This window comes from Schistocerca gregaria, chromosome 9 (assembly GCF_023897955.1).
Source record: "Schistocerca gregaria isolate iqSchGreg1 chromosome 9, iqSchGreg1.2, whole genome shotgun sequence".
NCBI lineage: Eukaryota > Metazoa > Arthropoda > Insecta > Orthoptera > Acrididae > Schistocerca > Schistocerca gregaria.
The window spans coordinates 253,914,085-253,937,131 of NC_064928.1; positions in this window are offsets into that span (position 1 = coordinate 253,914,085).

A 23,047-nucleotide genomic window follows, 5' to 3' on the forward strand; every position below is an offset into this window, starting at 1 on the left:
AGCAGCAGTGTTACGTACAGGTCATTTCATCAAATCATCATAGAAATACCTGTATTCATGCATTTTCTTCCAGTTAATAGCCACTGATTCAGCGTAAGAATTCTCAAAATTAAAAACAATAGACACACCCGGAAATAAAAGATCAAATGTACGCTTAAAAAAAGGCTCTGAGCACTATGGGACTCATCATCTGAGGTCATCACTCCCCTAGAACTACTTAAACCTAACTAACAAAAGGGGTTCCAGACTGAAGCGCCTAGAACCGCTCGGCCACAACGACGGGCCAAATGTACGCTTCTGTAATTCTTCTATGTATTCAGAAGCCGCAACACCTGACTAACTCGATAGGTTCAAAGTGCATAAACGAACGTGGTTGAAACCTGACTTCGCCGGCCACGGTGGCCGTGCGGTTCTGGCGCTGCAGTCCGGAACCGCGGGACTGCTACGGTCGCAGGTCCGAATCCTGCCTCGGGCATAGGTGTATGTGATGTCCTTAGGTTAGTAAGGTTTAAGTAGTTCTAAGTTCTAGGGGACTTATGACATAAGATGTTGAGTTCCATAGTGCTCAGAGCCATTTGAACCATTTGAAACCTGACTTCATGCCTTTTTGGAACAAATCTACCTTATGATTCGTTCGACAGTCCCCCTTTCCTGGAATATGATTTCGATCACTCACAGAAGTTCTAGATATCTACAGTTTCTATCACGATTTTTTGCGAACATATGGTTTTTGGAAGTATTGGCAATCATTTTCACAGTACTCTTTCACCATATACGCTATCACCTCTTCTGGTTACACGTTTCACATGAAAAATTTCCTGTCACAGACATTATACGAATGTCCACAAATCGGAAAAAAACTGTTCCACTTTATCGAAAGGCTTATCCACCAAAGATGCACACATTCGGAGCATACAGTGATTCTTATTTTGCCCAACGCAACCGTCGGAAAACAAACGTAGCTCTTTGACCTTTTCTGGTACGTATTCTTTTATGTAACCAAATAGAAAGGCGCACACTTCATTTGCTCCTTTCTTCGCAATGCCTCCACGGTATACATGCATTACAGACTCATTACTCTTCATTTCATGGATATAAAACACATTTATCCATGGCTGCCGAAGGTAAAAACATCCTGTCAGGCAGTTTTGGCAGTGACAAGCTTTGCATGAAGCCAAAACAAATATCAGTAAGTGAATCACTATGTTTGCATTCTTCGTCAATAATTCTCATGACCTTGGAGAACTTATCAGCTCGGCGGTTATGTACAAGGTCCTCAGCAGCTACTCTGTTAGTAATGTCGTTCAACACAGAACTTTTGATTTTTGATTTGAGTTCTCCGCATTTCGTGCATGTGTCAACACTGGTGGAGAGAATGACAGACTGAAATATTTCGCCAGCCTGGGTGGAGGAGCGGTTCTAGGCGCTACAGTCTGGAACCGCGCGACCGCAACGGTCGGAGGTTCGAATCCTGCCTCGGGCATGGGTGTGTGTGATGTCCTTAGGTTAGTTAGGTTCAAGTAGTTCTAAGTTCTAGGGGACTGATGACCTCAGAAGTTAAGTCCCATAGAGTTCAGAGCCATTTGAACCATTTTAAATATTTCCTGAAATATTTGGCGTAGTTCTTGTACGTAATACAAGAATTGGGGTGTTTTGTTTGAAACACTTAGTTCATAGCGTGAACGGTGAGCCGGGTGTCCAAATACTATATCTAAATTCGCGTGAAAAGTACTGTGACTCTCGTACATGAAATGGCTAAGTGATCATGAATGAGTTTCAGACGAGCCGGTGCCACAGTATGGTTCTTATTGCCAGTTCTCTAAGTATCTCGTGGTACCATTAATGAATGATGTCTCGTAACTCTTTTCACTTTTATACCAAAGAGAGAAACGAAAGCCGTACGGCACGCTTTATGCTGTTCAGTCTTTACTGGCACTAAGAAATCACAGAAGAAATCTGCGGCCATTTTCCAGTAGGCTCGCCCCCCTTGGCCGTCCTCCTGCTTATTGCAAAAATAAAACCGATTAATTATGCGTCCTGTTCACTTTTTGTATTAAACTCGTTCAAGAGCCGCAGTCTATCAGTACAGTCATTTCCTGTGAGCTTTTCAGTACACTTGTCATGGCAACTAGAAAGAATGAACCATTATTTACTCACCCTATTTTCAGACGCAATATGCAGCATTAAATGCAATGAAATCCATTCTTCACCGACTTTTCTTTCTGCAACACGTTTTCTTTTACCCGTGGTGTGCTTTCTCATTTTCTGTTTTTATAACATTCTATTTGTAATTTCCAACATTACGTTCTCCTTTCTTTCGTTTCTTCACGCTCTCACTATGCTCAGACTCAGTACTTGACGCCACTTTGCAGCTTACAACACATGTGCAGAAATAACAACAGTTCAACTACGGAAAGCAAAACGTAGAGAGTAGTTCACTAGGTATTCGATAGACGGCATGCGAAGTTGTTCACCAATGAAAGAGCATGTCCGCCACTGGTAGATGAGTGGTCAGCGCGACGGAATGCCCGGAGTAAAGCCATTTCAAAACTAACGTCGCTGTAACGACGTCGAAAACACACGTTCACAATGTGTGGAATAACGCCGGATTCAAGCAGAAAGATGTATCTATGTGTATAGATTCTAGTACCGTTCTTAACACATTCTGTCCAGATTTTGAATAAAGTCCTTTCAAAAATGACTATATCAGTTGTTGGTGTAATGATTGATTATCAGTTTTTAAATGAATTTAACGTTAATCCTCTACCGTGGAATTAGACTGGGCGGATTTGGAACGACACGAGGACTGTTTCGCTATATTAATCCCCAAGATAGTTTCGCTGCAATCATTTAGAGGCAATAACAGTGACTTCTTTTCTCAGAGTTGAGCATTAAGGTAAATTTCATAATCTGTACAGTAAGAAGGTATATGTGGCGATTTACTTTATCTGTTGTCAAGTCTCAAGCTAACGAGATAGGTTTTGAGCCAAATTTTGTCACTAAAAGTCCAATTGCTGCATCCTTCTTGGCAAAAAAACTATGGAATGGTTTATAATACACAAAGCGAAAAATTTAGATTACGTTATGTCGTTTGTAGTGTCTCTATCTAAAACAGCATACGCAAGCAGAAACTTATGTGGTGCTAAAGCGTTTGGAATAGAAGCTTATGAAAGTGAGTAAAGTATTAGAATCATATTTAAGGTAGTCATATCTTGTGCACCTGAAACAAAAAGGAAATCTAAAATTTACAGAGTAATAATATCTGTGAAATAAGCGCTTGATGAGAAAACAATGGGAATTCAACTGATCTTAAATAAATAACGGAAGAAATACTGAATGGTGAAATTGGATTAGGGTTGGGTTGTTTGGGGGAAGAGACCAAACAGCGAGGTCATCGGTCTCATCGGATTAGGGAAGGACGGGGAAGGAAGTCGGCCGCGGCCTTTCAAAGGAACCATCCCAGCCTTTGCCTGGAGCGATTTAGGGAAATCACGAAAAACCTAAATCAGGATGGCTGGACGCGGGATTGAACCGTCGTCCTCCCGAATGTGAGTCCAGTATGCTAACCAATGCGCCACCTCGCTCGGTGAGAATGGTGAAATATTGAGACTTCAGAACAGTAGTTCTTGCTATAAGAAATTCAAGCGTGAGTAATCTGAAAGTAACACGTGACTCTTCACGATTGTAACGAATCGGCAATTACGCCGGTTACGCACCGACCACCCAAAAAGTTCGCGACGTGTAAGCGAAGGCAGCGCAGTAACTACGGTGGCACCTGGAACTAACAACTGCAAACAACAGACGTGCATTCGACGAGTCTGTTGTGAGCAGACATTGTTAATTAGTGGCTGCGGCAATTGTGTCACAAATCGCAATGGAGCAACATTTCTCAATCAAGGAAGGCATTCCAGATGTGGAGGGGTCCTTGCCTGTAGCTGTGCGCAGGACTTGCGCCTGCCGATCCTGCAACCCAAACTACATCGCAGTTACGCAGGCAGCCTGTAACCTTGCAGAAGGTAATCGGGGGCTGCCGCGTCACACACGACCTGCGGACGGTGTCCGAAGTGCCAGCAGAGGTCTCTGGCGCCACGGACTTCTTTCTTACGTCAGCCACGTGACAGGAGGAAGGACTGAATGTATCCCAGCGCTGAGGGATGGATTTAGGGCATCGCGCGAGCCCTGGGCAGCGATTCCCCGCCGAGGGAGCTTCCTGGCCCAGGCGCCAGATGTTTATACGGCATTTACACCATCAGGAGCTCAAAGCAACGCGATCACCATCCGAGCCAACCTCACCGTTCTGGATCCTGCAGCGTAGCCTCGCTACAGAAGACAGAGCCCCGACAGGAAGACCGACTCTTTATTTCGTAACATTCCTAAGGTTGCCTCTTGTTCGGCCTCGCCAGAAGAAGAACATCCTTCTCTGATACATAAACTCTTACTCTTCCCTATCTGATTATATTATCAAGTTTATAATTCCTGTCGGACTTTGCCACCATACTAAATGGGTTCTGAATTTGCGAAACCATTAGCTATTTTCCTAAGTGACTGAAGAATTTCAGTCCGACAGGGTTCATCTGTGTTCTGTTAAAAACTTACGATCAGAGATTAATTCTTATATTTTAGAGCCAACGCTTAGTACAGCACTTTGTTTTCCTCATTACCAGACAGCGGGACTATTTTTGCACTGATCAACCAGAGCGTTAAGACCACCGTCCTACTAGCGATGCCGTCCGGAGAGGTCGTCCGGTTCTAGGTGCTACAGTCTGCAGCCGAGCGACCTCTACGGTCGCAGGTTCGAATCCTGCCTCGGGCATGGATCTGTGTCCTGTCCTTAGGTTACTTTCTTCCAGGAGTGCTAGTTCTGGAAGGTTCGCAGGAGAGCTTCTGTGAAGTTTGGATGGTAGGAGACGAGGTACTGGCGGAATTAAAGCTGTGAGGATGGGGCGTGAGTCGTGCTTGGGTAGCTCAGTGGTAAAGCACTTGCCCGCGAAAGGCAAAGGTCCCGAGTTCGAGTCTCGGTCCGGCGCACAGTTTTAATCTGCCAGGAAGTGTCTTTAGGTTAGTTAGCTTTAATTAGTTCTAAGTTCTAGGCGACTGGTGACCTCAGAAGTTAAGTCGCATAGTGCTCAGAGCCATTAGCCAGCCCTACTAGCGATATGGGCTGGCGATATTCAGTTTGGATTCAGTAAAAATGTTGGAAGACGTGAGGCAATACTAAACTTACGACTTATCTTAGAAGATAGATTAAGAAAAGGCAAACCTACGTTTGTAGCATTTCTACACTTAGAGAAAGCTTTTGACAATGTTAACTGGAATACTCTCTTTCAAATTCTGAAGGTGGCAGGGGTAAAATACAGGGAGCGAAAGGCTATTTACAATTTGTACAGAAATCACATGGCAGTCATACGAGTCGAGGGACATGAAAGGGAAGCAGTTGTTGGGAAGAGAGTGAGACAGAGTTGTAGCCTATTCCTGAAGTTACTCAATCTGTATATTGAGCAAGCAGTAAAGGAAACAAAAGAAAAGTTCGGAGTAGGTATTAAAAGCCATGGAGAAGAAATAAAAACTTTGAGGTTCGCCGATGACATTGTAATTCTGTCAGAGACGGCAAAGGACTTGGAAGAGCAGTTGAAAGGAATGGACAGTGCCTTGAAAGGAGGATATAAGATGAACATCAACAAAAGCAAAACGAGGATAATGGAATGTAGTCGAATTAAGTCGGGTGATTCTGAGGCAATTAGATTAGGAAATGAGACACTTAAAGTAGTAAAGGAGTTTTGCTATTTGAGGAGTAAAATAACTGATGATGGTCGAAGTAGAGAGGATATAAAATGTAGACTGGCAATGGCAAGGAAAGCGTTACTGAAGAAGAGAAATTTGTTAACATCGAGTATAGATTTAAGTGTCAGGAAGTTGTTTCTGAAAGTATTTGTATGGAGTGTAGCCATGTATGGAAGCGAACATGGACGATAAATAGTTAAGACAAGAATAGAAGCTTTCGAAATGTGGTGCTACAGAAGAATGCTGAAGATTACATGGGCAGATCACATAACTAATGAGGAGGTATTGAATAGAACTGGGGAGAAGAGAAGCGTTTGGCACAATTTGAGTAGAAGAAGGGATCGGTTGGTAGGACATGTTTTGAGGCATCAAGGGATCGAAAATTTAGCATTGCAGGGCAGCGTGGAGGGTCAAAAACGTAGAGGGAGATCAAGAGATGACTACACTAATCAGATTCAGAAGGATGTAGGCTGCAGTGTACGTACTGGGAGATGAAGAAGCTTGTACAGGATAGAGTAGCATGGAGAGCTGCATCACACCAGTCTCAGGACTTAAGACCACAACAACAACAAGCGATATAAAATAGGGCACGCAATAGCAGCGTCGCCTGGCGAGGAATGACTACTCGGTGCTTGCATTATCAGTGAGCGTGCTGTTCACCAGAGACAAGGCTTTCGTCAGGACTGCCGCAGGGAAGTCTGACAGAACCGCTGTTGTTCTCTATACACGTAAATGATTTGGTGAACAGGGTGGACAGAGCAATCTGCCGTTGTTTGCCGACCGTGTCATGGTGTACGGCAAGGTGTCGTAGTGCAGTGACTGCAGACGGCTTAGACAAAATTTCCAGCTTGTGTGATGAATGGCAGCTGGCCCTAAATGTGAAAAAAATTTATGTTAACGCGGACGAGTAAGAAAATCAGACCTGTAACGTTCGGGTGCAGTACTATTAGTGTCCGGTCAAGTCGTTCAAATTTCTGAGAGTAGAGCCGTCGGCACACGGACCGTGCTGCCGAACGTTAACGTTGAGCGTGCCAAGTTCAGCGTGCTGCTGAACGCTCAGGAACGATGCGACTCGTGCACACGGTGCGTGGGCCCCAACGTGGCATACGCGATCGCAACGCACTCCAGCGGCAGTTGAGGGATGTTTCTAGTTCGTAAATCACACTGTTTACTTAACGAGCGCATGAAAAATTCCCACGCTAGCTCTAATAAAATGCACATTTCCTCCACCGTCCACGTAAAGGAAAGTACCATGTCCAATCAATAAGGACACAGGCTTATAAAAGTTCCTTTACAAACAGTGCGTTAGAAATTTGCAATATTTCTCCGCATAAGATAAACATTATTTCATCATTCTCGCATTTTAGTAAAACCCCAAGGTCAGTCTTAGTTGATCACTGTTCCTACTCAGTAGCAGAATCTTTGCAACATGTGAAATACGAAGCGTAAAAGAAAAAGGAGCAAAATATCTTTATTCAAGTAGCGCAAGCTGTCCGGTAGATTAATCCAATCGAACAAAGTCACCCCTCAAGAAAAGGTGAATTTATATTTACATAACATCAAATATTACAGCATATACTTATAGTAAACTAATAATAAAGTATCAGAACCTAATAAAAACGCGAAAGTTAGAAAATAAATTTGGCAGTGCCAAGACACGAGCCACCGCCCCCAACTGGCCACCCTTTACAGGACAGTGACGGTACTCATTATGCTCATCCAACATCGCACATCTTATTTCTAAATATAGTACTTTACCCCGTGCTGGAAACCTTAATCGTAACCGAGCGAGGTGGTGCAGTGGTTAGCACACTGGACTCACATTCGGGAGGACGACGGCTCAATCCCGTCTCCGGCCATCCTGATTTAGGTTTTCCGTGATATCCCTAAATCGCTTCAGGCAAACGCCGGGATGGTTCCTTTGAAATGGCACGGCCGCCTTCCTTCCACATCCTCCTCTCATCCGAGCTTGCGCTCCGTCTCTAATGACCTCGTTGTCGACGGGACGTTAAACACTAATCTCCTCCTCCTTAATCGTAGATATGTTACTAATTCTAATTTAATTGTAACAAATTGTACCAAGAACAATGCGTTTTGAGTGGATCTTCAGTGTGTCGCTGGATTCAAATTGCCTACTCTCATTATACGCAAGTTACAATAATTCTTTTTCCACGAATATGATGTTTCTCATTATTTTATTGGAACGAATCACACAGTTAACAACGGGTTTTGCAGCGATTTTCAATTTGCTGGTGCTCAGAAACGGCATATATATATATATATATATATATATATATATATATATATAGGCTTGAAATGAATGCCAACATGGCGCCTCACAACTCTGTACTGAAGGGAGACGGCGTGCTTGTGACGTAGGTGGCGTTGCGCCATCTCATTGGTCAACACTCAGAATATCTGACACCAGATATTGCTCTCCACGTTCGAAAAGACTCCCGAGCGTGCTATTCCACGCTGTGACGTCAGAAACTCGGCACGCTCAACGCTCAACGTTCGGATGCACGGTCCGTGTGCCGACGGCTTAACGATGCAAAGCGATATGAGGTGGAACAAGCATGTGAGCACTGTGGTAGGGAAGGGTAATGGTCGACTTAGGTCTATTGGCAGAATTTTAGGAGAGAGTGGTTCGTCTGTAAAGAAGACCGCACAAAGGACGCTGGTGTGTTTGGTACCCGCACCAGAGGTCGGATTGCAGGAAGACATCAAATCGATTCAGCGACGGGCTGCTACATTTGTCACCGGTAGGTTCGAACAACACGTAAGTGGTACAGAGATGATTCGAGAAGTCAAATGGGAATCACTGGATGGCACGAGACGTTCTTTTAGAGAAATACTATTGAGTAAAATTTAGAGAACCAGCATTTGAGTGACTGTCGAACGATTCTACTGACGCCAAAATAAATTGCGCTTAAGGATCACGAAGATAAGAGTAAAAGTGAAGTGATATCAGGTGCTCCCCAGGGAAGCGTCCTGGGACCTCTGCTGTTCCTGATCTATATAAATGCCCTGGGTGACAATCTGAGCAGTTCTCTTAGGTTGTTCGCAGACGATGCTGTAATTTACCGTCTAGTAAGGTCATCCGAAGACCAGTATCAGTTGCAAAGCGATTTAGAAAAGATTGCTGAGTGGTGTGGCAGGTGGCAGTTGACGCTAAATAACGAAAAGTGTGAGGTGATCCACATGAGTTCCAAAATAAATCCGTTGAAATTCGATTACTCGATAAATAGTACAATTCTCAAGGCTGTCAAATCAGCTAAGTACCTGGGTGTTAAAATTACGAACAACTTCAGTTGGAAAGACCACATAGATAACATTGTGGGGAAGGCGAGCCAAAGGTTAAGTTATTAATTGGCAGGACACTTAGAAGATGCAACAAGTCCGCTAAAGAGACAGCTTACACTACACTCGTTCGTCCTCTGTTAGAATATTGCTGCGCGGTGTGGGATCCTTACCAGGTGGGATTGACGGAGGACATCGAAAGGGTGCAAAAAAGGGCAGCTCGTTTTGTATTATCACGTTATAGGGGAGAGAGTGTGGCAGATATGATACGCGAGTTGGGATGGAAGTCATTAAAGCAAAGACGTTTTTCGTCGCGGCGATATCTATTTACGAAACTTCAGTCACCAACTTTCTCTTCCGAATGCGAAAATATTTTGTTGAGCCCAACCTACATAGGTAGGAATGATCATCAAAATAAAACAAAAGAAATCAGAGCTCGAACAAAAAGGTTTAGGTGTTCGTTTTTCCCGCGTGCTGTTCGGGAGTGGAATGGTAGAGAGGTAGTATGATTGTGGTTCGGTCAACCCTCTGCCAAGCACTTAAATGTGAATTGCAGAGTTATCATGTAGGTGTAGATACTAAAAATTAGGGCTTATACGGAGGCACATAGGCAGTTGATTTTCCCTCTGATTGCAAGTGGAACAGGAAAGCACCATATGGGGGCTTGCTGAATATCGATATTGAGGTAGATATGTACCGGGTGATCAAAAAGTCAGTATAAATTTGAAAACTGAATAAATCACGGAATAATGTAGATAGACAGGTACAAATTGACACACATGCTTGGAATGACATGGGGTGTTATTAGAACCAAAAAAAATACAAACGCTCAAATATTGTCCGACAGATGCCGCTTCATCTGATTAGAACAGCAATAACTAGGATAACAAAGTAAGACAAAGCAAAGATGTTCTTCACAGGGAATGCTCAATGCGTCCACCATCATTCCTCAACAATAGCTGTAGTCGAGGAATAATGTTGTAAACAGTACTGTAAAGCATGTCCGGAGTAACAGTGAGGCATTGGCGTCGTATGTTGTCTTTCAGCATCCCTAGAGGTGTCGGTCGACCACGATACACTTGCGACTTCAAGTAACCTCAAAGCCAATAGTCGCACGGACTGAGGTCTGTGGACCTGGGAGGCCAAGCATGACGAAAGTGGCGGCTGAGCACACGATCGTCACCAAACGACGCGCGCAAGACATATTTCACGCGTCCAGCAATATGGGCTGTTTTTTTTCGGTTCTAATAAAACCCAAGTCATTCCAAGCATGTGTGCCAATTTGTACCTCTCTGTCTACATTATTCCGTGGTTTATTAAGTTTTCAAATTTATACTGACTTTTTGATCACCCAGTATATAGAATGGGGTCTATCTTAGCCTGACTGAGGCAAACTGCGATGGCCCGGAGGCTCTACACGAGCATTTCGGAGACTGCACCTCTTATCGGGTGTTCGAAGATTGCTGTGGTTAGTGTCTTCAACACGTGGCTAAACCAAGGTGGAACCACGTCCAGACGTCATAGGTTTGGATGGCCACCCTCATCACAGATGTCAGACGTCGTAGGCTGGGCAGACGGGTAAGATGGGACAGGCGACGAAGTGTGGCGGGACTAACATCAGGCTTTAATGCTGGGCAAAGTACAAGTGTGTCTCAACACACAGTGCACCGAACACTCCCAAGGATGAGCCTCCGCAGCCGACGACCCACGCATGCGCCAGTGTTGACACCACGACATCGGCAACTACGACGTAAATGGCACGTGACCACCGGCACTGCACGTTGGCGCAGTGCCAAAGCGTTGCACAGTCTAATCAATCCCGATACCTTCTTCATCATGGCGATGGGAGGGCGTGGATCTGTCGTCTTGCAGGGGAACAGCTCCTTGACACCTGTACTGCGGGACAGAGACAAGCCGGCGGTGGCTCCATTAAGCTCTGGGGAGCATTCAGGTGGTCATCCAAGGGTCCAATAGAGCTCGTGCAAGGCACCGTGACGGCCAAGGAGTACCCTACGCTGGTTGCAGACCACGTCCACCGTTTCATGACGATCGTGTTTCCCGATTGCAGTGCAATTTTTCAACAAGGTAATGCGCCATGTTACAAGGCCAGCAGTCTTATAGAATAGTTCGAGGAAACCAGTGGTAAGTTCCAATCGATGTGCTGGTCCCGAAACTCGCCAGACCGGAATCTGATCGAACACATCTGGGATGTGATTGAACGTAGCATCAGAGCTCACCGTCACCCTCCCCGGAATTTGCGAGAACTAGGTTGCAGACGTTCTGCCAACTCCCTCCAGCAACCTACCAAGGCCCCATTGCTTCCATGCCACGAAGCGTCGCTGCTTTTATCTCAACCAAAGGTGGAACTTCCGGCTATTGAGTAGGTGGTCACGATGTTCTGGCTGGTCACTGTGTGTTCTACGCTGAAGACATCATTTAGGCTTTTCTTTACTAAGAAGGAAGTCGTTTCTGAAATTATCTGCATGGAGTGTAGCCATGTGTGGAAGTGAAACATGGACGAAAAATAGTTTGGACAAGAAGAGAATATAAGCTTTCGAAATGTGGTGCTACAGAAGAATGCTGAAGATTAGATGGGTAGATCACATAACTAATGAGGAAGTGTTGAATAGGATTGGGGAGAAGAGGAGGTTGTGGCACAACTTGACTTGAAGAATGGACTGGTTAGTAGAACATGTTCTGAGGCATCAAGGGATCACAAATTTAGCAATGGAGGGCAGTGTGGAGTGCAAAAATCGTAGAGGGAGACCAAGAGATGAATACACTAAGCAGACTCAGAAGGATGTAGGTTGCAGTAGGTACTGGGAGATGAAGAAGCTTGCACAGGATAGTGGTAGCATGGAGAGCTGTATCAAACCAGTCTCAGGATTGAAGACACAAACAACAACAACAACAACAACAAGATACTTCACAACTGTAAAATTTTTTCTCTTTCCGAGGACTGAAAGACAGTTTGTGTTTAATCGAACGAGCTTAGTTTGTTTAATTAGCCCCAAGATTTGTCATTATCAAGTTTAATTCTGTTCCTCTCTATTCTAATACACTATGTTCGTTTGTTTGTACCTGGGTTGTTCAGCCGGCCGGGGTGGACAAGCGGTTCTAGGCGCCTGAGTCAGGAACCGCGCGACTGCTACGGTCGCAGGTTCGAATCCTGCCTCGGGCATGGATATGTGTGATGTCCTTAGGTTAGTTAGGTTTAAGTAGTTCTAGGAGACTGATGACCTCTGAAGTTAAATCCCATGGTGCTCAGAGCCATTTGAACCTTTTTTCGGTTGTTCCCTTGTGTACCGCCTACAGCCGACTCTTCACAGAGAACAACGCGTTGTTCGTACTTGCTTTGCTATCAACAAGCCCACTTCCTGAGCTGTAGTAACTGTGTGCCTGTAAGACCCTGCACGACCCCATCCTCTCGGGCGCTAGTCGAACGGTGCCGCTGAGTTCTCCGTATCATTGACTATGACCCTCTTGAAGCCATGACAGTCGTGGGATCCAGGGCTGTTTCTATCATTAGGCAAGATCAGGCGGCCGCCTAGGGCGAAAAAAATTGTAGGGGCGGGGAAGGGCGGAAAAAAATAGTTTCACATCAAACAGCGAAGAAATTGAGCAAATGAGAAGAAAAATGGGAATAAGGGGGAAAATTAAATCACATAAATGTTCTCAAAAGCATGAGGAACAGTTAATTAACAAGTCTTTGCTTACTTTGACGAAAGTGAACGCTGAAAAAGATGAGATTCATTCCTCTAAGCACTATGGGACTTAACATCTGAGGTCATCAGTCCCCTAGACTTATAACTACGTAAACCTAGCTAACCTGAAGACATCACATACATCCATGCCCGAGGCATGGATGTATGCGAACCTTAGCAGCCGCGTGGTTCCGGACTGAAGCGCTCAGAACAGCTCGGCCACAGCGGCCGGCCTCACTCCAAAAATATTTCAATTACAATAGTAACGAAATAACGCCAGAATTATCTAGATGACCTTGTTATGTGTACGCATATCTCCCAACAATATAGCATAATTTGTAATTTCATAACTAAAGGAAAAAGTCAGTCGCACCAGAAAATAAATAGCAATTAAATAAGTTATTCGTGTCAGATTTGGTTCTAGTGGTATATTCAGTTGAGTTCTACAATGTTCAGCACATTTGTTCTATTTCAGTTATTTTGGGAAATTTCAAAAATTCTGCATAAAATATAAGAAACTGAGGGCATTTGTTGTCCTAAACCAACTATAAAGAAATTGAGCACAAAGCATGAAAACTGATGACTATTCCCAGAAAATCAAGAAATCCGGTTACCTTAGTTTAATGATTAAAAGTATAATAGGAATTTGCATTGTTTTGCAGTTCGACGTTGTTGGTTGTGGTGGTGATGGTGATGGTAGTGGTCGAGGAGGAGGAGGGGGATACCGGGAGACCGATGGTAGTAAAAAAAGAGGGGAGGTCAGTTTCGAGTTATAGCCTATGGCAGCAAAACCCCTAGCAACGGCCCTGGCGGGACCTCTGTAACGTGGCAAATTATTCCGAGTCTTTCCACCCTGCAATTGAAGTAAGCGATCCCGAAATCTGTCAACTTAGCACAGTTGTCGCTGGCCGCTGGAGAAAGGAGCTTGCTGTACGCATGCGTATACATCCGATATGCACACTCCTTATGAATCTAAAAGAAGCACTATTTATCTTTGGTCGATACTTTTCATATTCTATATACAGATTTGTATTAATAATACAGCTATACTGTAAAAATCTCAGTTCAGTATCTCCAATACATTTCGAGATATAAGCTTTTACCTAAATTCCGTAATAACTTTGCTGGTGTAAATAAACTGGGCTAGGCACGCTCAAGTATTCTCCTATAGCATCAGTTGAAAATATAACTAACAGAATTAGTACATACAAGTTGCTTTTCTAGATTTTTCTTTGCTTTCACTTCAATAGCTGCAGATGTTATATTAATCACCTTCAGAAATTATTATTTAATTATGTTTTGCTCTGCGAAGATCGTAGAGAGAGTGCGGAAGTCTATGAAAGACGTAGGTAAAGTGTGTACGTTTTATTTTATTAAAACTATATAAAATGAAAGCGTGGAAAAGCACATGTACAATCGTGAATCATATGAGGTATGCCCTGGTGTGCATGCTTTTGTATAAGAACAGCCAGAACAAAAGTTAGGTGCTACATCATTTGCTATTCCATTTATGAGGATAAACTGTTTTTTATTTAAATTAAGTACGGTTTCGTAAATACAGAATTTCTTTTACAAATGGCCTTCTGTGATTCTGCTGGCTGACTTAGAAATTACTGCGAGTATTTGAGGACTGGAGCCATTCTGACTGGCTTCTTAAATCGTCAGCCAATATGACTTAATCACCTACCGCGCTTTGTTTGATGCTTTTTACTACACTTCTGTGACTCTGGGAGTCGCTCGTCAACCGTCTCATTGTATAGATCAAGGTTAAACTGCGCTACGCAAATTTGTTCTACGATGCAGCAAATCTTGCATTTTGTCTGTTCTTGTTTCGTAAGTATAAATTGACTCTAGTTTTGTACGATTTGGTGAAAGCTTGCACATTTTAAGTGAAGTTTAACTTTCTTGCTGTACTTCAAATATCTTCATGGCGTGCTTCGTTAACATCACGAGACATGCGGCGAGCGCTTTTTTGTAACAAGCCCACTGAACGACTCGGTGTGGTAACTCGCGAATAGCTGTGGCTCAATGATTGTATGGAACGTTAAAATCATTTAGGTAAGACAAACTTCTGCTTCCTTTAGTGCGGGGAAATTGTAAGTAACAGCAGTGCGTAACTTGTATCAACATTAGGTGGACCATAGCGTCTAGAAGAGTAGTGTGGGCAATCGACAAGTTTCCCCTGGCCAACCGCTAGACGGCTCTACAGTCGCCTAGCGCTGGGCGAATAACGTTTCAATAGATGTACTAGCTGGATCTTACACAATTTTCAGACGGTGTATTTGACAATATTAAGACAAGATGAGTTAACTATGACACCTGCACTGAAACATAAAACTTTGACTCCTGTAAGGCAATTGTGAAACATCAGCGCATCAACACCGACATTGGACGGTTGATGACTGGAAACGTGTTGCCTGGTCGGACGAGTCTCGTTTCAAATTGTATCGAGCAGTTGGACGTGTTCGGGTTTGGAGACAACCTCATAAATTCATAGACCCTACATGTCAGCAGGCGACTGTTCTAGCTGGTTGAGGCTCTGTAATGGTGTGGGGCGTGTGCAGTTGGAGTGATATGGGACCGTTGATACGTCTAGATACGACTCTGGCAGGTAACACGTACGTAAGTATCCTGTCTGATAACCTGCGTCCATTCATGGCCACTGTGCATTCCGACGGACTTGGGTAATTCCAGCAGGACAATGTGACACCCCAAACGTCAGAATTGATACAGAGTGGCTCCCGGAACACTCTTCTGACTTTAAACACTTGCGCTGGCCACCAAACTCCCCAGACATGAACATTATTAAGCATATCTGGGTTGTCTTACAACGTGATGTTCATAAGAGGTCTCCACCCTCTCGTACTCTTACGGATTTATGGACAGTCCTGCAGGAGGATTCATTGTGTGAATTCCCTCCAGCACTACTTGAGACATTGGTCGAGTCAATGCCGCGTCGTGTTGCGGCACTTCTGCGTGCTCTCTGCGGCCCTACACGTTACTAGGCAGGTGTACCAGTTTCTTTGGCTCATCAGTGTATAATGACGAAAATCATCTATAGAGGCACATACCAATCAATAATACAGACTAAAGCGTAGGAGATAAAAGATAATTCTAACTCACCCATATAATCTGTATCTGTTAGCTGTCGTAAAGTTTCCAAAGTTTGCGCGGTTACTTCGCAGTCTTCGCCGACAAGAGCTCTTTGCTGACTTCTTGTGCGTTGAAGAAAAAGCAACACTTCATGAAGTGGAAAATTAATTTACCGCCAACATCAAGTTTATTTTCGAACATAAGCCTAAATCACATGCTCCAACAACAATTTCGCCAGTACTGTCTAAACACTCATAAAATACATCATTCCATAGATTTGATATGGAAGGCTGTTTCTTTTCAAGAACTACTTCGACCTGTAAATGAAAGTTGAAAACGCTTTCAGACGGGTAAGTCAAATAAGAAATGCCATAAACAGAGCCGAAGTCCTTTATGGCGTTGAAGGTTGCAACATTTCATTCACAAGAGTTTGAGAGCACTCCACATAGCTGTTTAATACGCTTTTTGAAAGTGTAACCTGCTGTGTGACAAACTAAACAGTGTTTTGGAATGTTGGCTTTATACAGAATACGAAGATCATTCTCGCAGTCCGCTATAACCATATTGTCGTTAATTTGGTCCTCAGCGCATAAGTTAATACTTTTGTTTCGTACCTCCACTTCTTCAGCACATGAACGCATCTGAATTCGGTTCAGAATTAACGGATGCAGGTACGCCCGTCTTAACGGGGACTTAACACGCACCGTAACATATGTAACTGCAGAAAATCTACAGCAGGTGGATGGTGGTCACACCTCAAAATTCCAAAATGACGTTCCAGAGAGTCTTGATTGAATTTGACTGTTATGACTTACTTAAAACCTTTGGACCATGAATACTGAGAAACTCTTTAGCGTGACGAACATTCCATTGTTCTGTTTGAGAAAATGTGTTGTTTGCTGAGTAAATGCGTTCGTACAAGTCAATTAATATCTTGTATGAAGGGGAATCTTAGTAGGGTGAGTTATTCGGTATTCCAGAGTGGAGCGCATCTGATACATTACATATCCGTATCTCTCGTAAATAGTTCCCTCTTTTCACTGCCACTAAAATTTTTGGCATTAGTTTTGCGATAACTACAAACATATACGAAAATATTACTCCACGATTACTTTTGATAAAAAATCCTTCATCATTACGCAACACAACAACAATTCTAAATGCGTCTTACGAGCCGAACAGTTATAAATATACTTCAGCCAGTCACAAGCGACCGCTATGCAGTCTGTCGGCAGGCGCAGCAACTACCGTTACAAAAGAGATCACGAGAACAGAAGTAACAGCACTTCTCCTTTCTAGGTGCCACGGTTGGACAGTAAATACGGAACTGATAGCCATATTTTGGACGCAATGAAACCTAATTAGTTGAACATTAAAAAATTTGCAAAAAGATCTTTACATTAATGAACGCCCGAAATTTTACGAACTTACAGATGCTGCTTCAGATCTTGAGTTATGCGAACTTTGCTTGGTTGGTAAATAGTATTTCGTCAGCGCTGCTCGTTATCGGCTGAACCAGTAACTACCAACGCGAAGTGATGTAAACTGACATCAAGCAGCTTGCGCAGGTAGCTGGACCGAAAGTAAGGGATGGGAAGTTATAACCACCTCCAAAGCAACGAGCAGAAATACCAACTAATTTAGGCACATATGGCCACGTGTTCATGTACTACCTGTTGATTTCCATGTTGGGATCTTTGGCTTACATTTGTTTAACGATTTTCCTGACGTTTTGGCAGCACTACCTCTGATGATCTAAGAGATGCTCTGATCGTATCGGTCGGCTTGTAAATAGTCCTTACGCCGTGTTTGTCTACATAGAGCAGACTCTGTCAGTCACTCTGCAGGTATGATGTAGAAAGGCCACACCTGACATTTGCTCTTCTTAGTACCACTTTACTGAGTGCTATGTTCCGCGACATTTCTTATGCGGCTGGTGAAGTACCCTTACTCCAAACAACCAGTTCTACACTACTGGCCATTAAAATTGCTACACCACGACGAAGACGTGCTACAGGCGCGAAATTTAACCGACAGGAAGAAGATGCTGTGATATTCAAATGATTAGCTTTTCAGAGCATTCACACAAGGTTCGCGCCGGTGGCAACACCTACAACGTGCTGCCATGAGGAAAGTTTCCAACCGATTTCTCATACACAAACAGCAGTTGACCGGCGTTGTCTGGTGAAACGTTGTTGTGATGCCTCGTGTAAGGAGGAGAAATGCGTACCACCACGTTTCAGACTTGAATAAAGGTCGGATTGTAGCCTATCCGATTGCGGTTTATCGTATCGCTGCTCGCTTTGGTCTAGATCCAATGACTGTTAGCAGAATATGTAAGCTGTGGGTTCAGGAGGGTAATACCGAACGCCGTGCTGGATCCCTACAGCCTCGTGTCACTAGCAGTCGAGATGACAGGCATCTTATCCGCATGGCTGTAAGGGATCGTACAGCCACGTCTCGATCCCTGAGCCAACAGATGGGGACGTTTGCAAGACAACAACCACCTGCACAAACAGTTCGACAACGTTTGCAGCAGCATGGGCTATCAGCTCGGAGACCATGGCTTCGGTTACCCTCGACACTGCACCACAGACAGCAGCGCCTGCGATGGTCTACTCAAAGACGAACCTGGGTGCACGAATGGCAAAACGCCATTTTTTTCGGATTAATCGAGGTTCTGTTTACAGCATCATGATGCTCGCATCCATGTTTGGCGACATCGCGGTGAACGCACATTGGAAGCGTGTATTCGTCATCGCTATTCTGGCCTATCACCCTGCGTCATGGTAGGGGGTCATCTCTTGTTCGCATTGACGGCACTTTGAACAGTGAACGCTACATTTCAGATGTGTTACGACCTGTGGCTCTACCATTCATTCGATTCCTGTGAAACCCTGTATTTCTGCAGGATAATGCACGATCGCATGTTGCATGTCCTGTACGGGCCTTTCTGGATACAGAAAATTCTCCTGATCTCTCACCAATTGAAAACGTCTGGTCAATGGTGGCCGAGCAAATGCCTCGTCACAATACGCCATCACTACTCTTGATGAACTGTGTATCGTGTTGATGATGCATGGGCAGCTGTACCTGTACACGTCATCCAAGCTCTGTTGACTCAAGGCCCAGACGTATCCAGTTCGTTATTAAGGCCAGAGGCGGTTGTTCTTGGTACTGATTTCTCAGAATCTATGCACCCAAATTGCGTGAAAATGTAATCACATGTCAATTCTAGTACAATATATTTGTCCAATGAATAACCGTTTATCATCTGCATTTCCTCTTGGTGTAGCAATGTTAATGGCCAGTGGTGTATTTGTCTAGGCCAGAGGTGAAATGTATAATTATAAGACATTATGAAGTGTTATGGTTGGCTGAGGTACGAGGGCTGTCCAGAAAGTAAGTTACAATTGATCGCGAAAGGGAAACCACAGTGAAAATCAGAAACGTTTTATTTGCAACAGTTAGCTACACCTTCCAGCTACTTCTCTACGTAGTAGCCGTTCTGACTTAGACGTTTGTCGTAGAGTTGTACCGACTTTCCAATACCCTCATCATAGAAAACTGCCGCCAGTGTTTTCCTCCAATTCTCTACGCTGGCCTACAGCTCCTTGTCTGTTCCAAAATGTTGTCTTCATAACCAGCGGTTCATGTGAGCAGAGATAAAACTCAGAGAGAGACAATTACGGGCTGTATTGTGGGTAATCAAACATTTCCAATTGAAAACTATGCAGGAGCATCTTCATTGCCCCTGCAGAATACGGCTGAGATTTGTCTTGAAGAAGGAACCGCACGACAATTACGTAATGTTGGCTGCACAGCTTCGGACGAAATTTCTCACTGGGTCCTCGTAATTGGCGGGAGACAATATTTTCTAGACATCTTTACGCGCTCACTGTGAGCTCACAAATGAGAGGAGCGAAGTGATACTATCTAGAGTCATACTAGAGACACTATCCAACACATTTGTGCTAAACGTTATGGAATTTTCATAGTCGTTTCCATTTCGCGATCAATCGTAATTTACTTTCTGGACAGCCCTCGTATTACGCCCGTTCTCGTATCAGGTCTACGTTATGCCTGGCATAATAATGATGACGCCCACCTCATGACAGAATAAAGGAAGGTCATTAGAGACACAGCACAGTCTTGGGCAGTTACGAAACGGGAGTGATAATGATGGTGATACAGGCAACAGTAGTAGTGATACGATTAAACAGCGGCGTTATTGTTAGTGGTGATAGAATGAAACAGGGGTGACAGTAGTGGCTATAGTATAAATTACAGGTGATGATAATGGTGATAATACTAAATAGGGGTAAAGAAAGTGGTCATAACAATAGCGGTAATGCTAGTGGTGATAAAACTAAATATGGGTAACAATAGTGGTGACAAGACTAAATAAGGCTGACACTAATGGTGATAAGGTAGAGTCTCAGAGGATTCCAAATGTGATATGAACGTCAGCGGATGCTCCTGCAGTAGCTCAATCGTAGCTTCTCCGCAACTGACGACTCTACAGCATGTGTCATGGCTCGGGGCATAATTCCAGTGGCCTCCAGTCACGCAAATTGAACTTTTCAGGACGAGCGCGCTCGCACACTGCAGCTGAGCCCTTGCAGATAGCCCTGATTCAAGTTCCAACGCCAAGCACCACACACACACACACACACACACACACACACACACACACACACACACACACACCACCGCCGCCGCCGCCGCCGTCTCTATCTCAGCCGCCATCCCGCCTGCGCCCTGAATGAACGCCCACCACCACACCGTACCACGGCAGGGCCCTTTTCCTTGCCCTCAGGCAACGGCAAGCGCTCTCTCTCTCTCTCTCTCTCTCTCTCTCTCTCTCTCTCTGTCCCAGCTCCCATTCTCCCAGACTCGCCACCCTCCCCTCATCCATCATGCCATCCCTTCTCCCCCCCCATCCCTGCTCCCCCTCTGTCCCCGTCTACACCTTCCCCCTCAATCCCTTCGCCCTGCACTATCGACCACATCTCTTTCTCTCCTCTCTCTCACTGCTGTGCTCCCCTTATCTTCCAACACTCGGCCCTCCACAACACGTAAGATCACTCACGCAGAACACCCCTCCAACTCCACCACTCAGCTATACTTTTTTTCTTTAAAAAATTATAAATACGTATCCTCACTTCTCTCTTTCATGCGCAATTCATACAGACAAATTTCTCCGCCCCTTAACTTCATACCCACCACCCCTGACGAAGCTCACAAGCACAACCATTATTCACACGCCCTCCTCACATTTTCGCACCTCTACACACTCACCAGAATCGAGACATCCATCCTTTAATTAAAATGACTAGCACAGAAAGATTACAACCACTTTAAGCTCCTGCTCATCAAAGAATACTAGACACATAAGATTACCTGACGCTCTATCGCCTTTGACTGTCACTTCCACCATGAGGCATACACACAAACTCTGACTTCATTTGCTGCTGAACCTCACAGTCTTGAATGTACACAAATAGTTTGCCTCAACTGTAGGGCACTTTATCAGAGATTTTCCCTTTTTTGAAACAATACAACTATGACGCCTCATAGTCTAACATAACCACATTCACTACAATATTTTAGGATGCTGTTTATCAACGTTTGTGCACGTTATCAATCTGATTGTACATCATCAACCTTAGAGGGGGAATGGAGAGCGGTAGAAGGGTGTAAGACAACCAGTCTGCGTCAGTAACATCTGTGTTCTTTGAAAACGTAGTTTTACGTGGTGATGTTCTTGGATTAATGTTTATCGGTTTTCTAGCCGTGCCAGATTCCTTTGTCTACTCAAGCTTTGAATGACTTTCTCTGCCATCATCTTCAAGAGTAAACCACCGTTGGGCATTGTGATCTAAACAGCCATACATCAACACGATATCGACCTTTTCCGCAGTTGGTAAACGGTCCATCTTAACACGGGTAATGTATCACGAATCAAATACCGTCGGCACTGTCGGAATGTTACGTGATACCACGTACACGTTTCACTGTTACAGCGCCATCTACCACAAAGCGAAAAAAGTGGTCGAACTAAAACATTCTTATTTCATTGCGTACTACACGAACATGTAATAAAAAATGGGGTTTCCTATTTTTTAAAAACGCCGTTGATATCCGTTTGAACTATGGCAGCGGCAGCTAGCGGGCCAACCATAGCGACATCTGCCTCCACTCTTCAAGCTAGACTAGTTTCGTTCTTTGTAGTTTTTTCGTTTGACGCTTATTTCCTGAGATATCTGGCCCTGTCACGATCAATGGACCATCCTGTGTATATCAGTTGCCAGATCAACAGCAGCCTGAAGATGGCGCATTGTAGCGTTGAAACAGGTTGCAAAAAAATAAAATAAACTCGTAAGGACGGCTGTAGGTGTTTTATTTTGTCACAATAGTAAACGGCTGTTGTCCCAAAGACGTCGACGAGACATAGTGCTTCAATCCTGTTGCAGATGTAGCTCACGGCGAAATGATTCTGCTGTCTGTGTTGCCCGCTATTATACTGAGCGCATGACTTTGATTACATAAGAGCGCTGATAACGGACTTAGCCGCCGCGAGGGTCGGCGCAGGAGCGTTATCCCGTACACGTGCTGTAGCCTCAAATGTAACCGCACAAAGTGCTATATTGAATGGACCGATTTTTTCCGTGGATGTCGAGTTAATTTCAGTCTTGACGTTGCCACAGGGAGTACAAGAAGTGGATGGTTCACTCTCGCTATCGTCCGATGTCAGAATGCCTCTACTTGGATTGGAATCATTTGCCGACAGAGATGTCATCGCTTATAAGACTTGCCATTGTGGAACAGATGCTAAAACCCTATCTAGACCTAGTTATGTACATAGTAATATGCCTTTTACATTGTATACCCGCTACTGTCGTAAAGTTAGTAATGATGAAAAAATACTTGTATGGATGAAAGGACTTGGTGTACTTGATGAGAATGTAACTGTAAGTGGTGATGTAACGCTCTACTATAATTATTAATAAAGTTTAATCTGTAGCGTCAGACACTAATCGCTGGACGTTCATCTGGTAAACGCGAACTCAAGGACGCAACAATTTGAAAAAGATCGAAAATCTAGTGCCAGGAGTTAACTGCTGTACTACGAGTAGTTGGCTGCAAGGTACTTTCGTGTGAAGTTC